This window comes from Lipotes vexillifer, unplaced genomic scaffold (genome assembly GCF_000442215.2).
Source record: "Lipotes vexillifer unplaced genomic scaffold, Lipotes_vexillifer_v1.1 scaffold916, whole genome shotgun sequence".
NCBI lineage: Eukaryota > Metazoa > Chordata > Mammalia > Artiodactyla > Lipotidae > Lipotes > Lipotes vexillifer.
The window spans coordinates 2,484,816-2,486,489 of record NW_006798383.1 but is presented as its reverse complement, the minus strand read 5'-3'; the positions used below and the strand labels follow the sequence as shown (position 1 = coordinate 2,486,489).

The 1,674-nt window shown below is 45.1% G+C and overlaps 1 non-coding gene across 1 annotated transcript; it reads right to left on the bottom strand.

Annotated features, from left to right (window-relative positions):
* Nucleotides 1-653: 653 nt before the first annotated feature.
* Nucleotides 654-726, bottom strand: TRNAG-CCC (transfer RNA glycine (anticodon CCC)). The gene has a single exon. It is a non-coding gene; the product is annotated as a tRNA-Gly (tRNA).
* Between the last annotated feature and the right edge of the window lie 948 nt (nt 727-1,674).

The window sequence follows — 1,674 nt, the reverse complement described above, 5'->3', positions numbered from 1 at the left end:
AAAAGCTCTTGAAAACTCAGAGCAGTGTTATGAAAGTTGGACTTTTACATAGAGCCAAGTTCAAGAATCCATAAAATTTTGGGAAAATAACCAAATAACAAATTGATCCAGGATATATGAGGGCACACAGTTTATTAAACACACATTTATTGAGCACTTGTTAAGTTTTCTTTTTAATGCATTTTTGGCTGCACCGGGTCTTAGTTGCGGCATGTGGCATCTTTCATTTTTATTTTTTATTTTTATTTTAATTAATTAATTAATTTATGGCTGCATTGGGTCTTCATTGCTGCGCGCAGGCTTTTCTTTAGTTGCGGCAAGCGCGGGCTACTCTTCGTTGCAGCACGCAGGCTTCTCATTACGGTGGCTTCTCTTGTTGCGGAGCACGGGCTCTGGGCACATGGGCTTCAGTAGTTGTGGCACATGGGTTCAGTAGTTGTGGCTCATGGGCTCTGGAGCGCAGCTTCAGTAGTTTTGGCACATGGGCTCAGTTGCTCCACGGGATGTGGGATCTTCCTGGACCAGGGCTTGAACCAGTGTCCCCTGCATTGGCAGGAGAATTCTTAACCTATGTGGCATCTTTTAGTTGCAGCATGCGGACTTTTTAGTTGTGGCATGCGGACTCTTAGTTGCGGCATGCATGCGGGATCTAGTTCCCCAACCAGGGATCGAACCCGGGCCCCCTGCATTGGGAGTGCAGAGTCTTACCCACTGGACCACCGGGGAAGTCCCTATTGAGCACTTATTATGTAACTGGCACTGGGGTTAGAAATATGAATATCTTTCTTCAAGAACATCAGAGAGACATATTCACATGAAAATTGTAGAGCTGTGTGTTATATATCCATTAAAAGGAATTTATATGGTGTGAAGGAAATATTACCATTGCCTGGAAAGTCAGGGAAATGTTTGTAGGGAGGAGATACTTGAGTTGGGTGTTGGAAGATGGGTAGGAGCTTGCACAAGTAAAGAAAGGCATTCCAGATGGAGACAACAGCATGAGCAAAGGCATGGTGAAAGTGTGAGGAAAAAAAAATAACATGACGTTTAAGTGTCAGAAATTTGTCCAAAACAGGATGTGTGGTGGGGAAATTGACAGGTGAGACTGAAAAGAGAGTAGGGAGCTATTGGAGTGTTTTAATGTTAGGGAGTGACAAGTGCAGATTAAGGTAATGAGAAATGAGGCAGTGAGACTAGAGTTGTTGCAATTGACTGAGAGTCTGAATAAAATGTGGCAGTGGGAATGAAGAAGAGGGGAATGGATTTTAGAAGTATTTCTAAGATAGCTGCAATAGGATTTAGTGACTGTGGGGAGAGACAGTGGGCTAAGTTTTCTAATTTGAGAAATTGGGTAAATGGGAATTTCATTGACCAGGATATGGATTAGTAAAAGTAGAGCAGATTTTTTTTTGCGGTATGTAGGCCTCTCACTGTTGTGGTCTCTCCCGTTGCGGAGCACAGGCTCCGGACGTGCAGGCTCAGTGGCCATGGCCCACGGGCCTAGCTGCTCCGCGGCATGTGGAATCTTCCCAGACCGGGGCACAAACCCGTGTCCCCTGCATCGGCAGGCGGACTCTCAACCATTGCGCCACCAGGGAACCCTAGAGCAGATTTTTTTAAGGTTTGGGTGGCTATAGAAAGAGGTATACGGGAGATAGTCTGGTATGCTGAGAT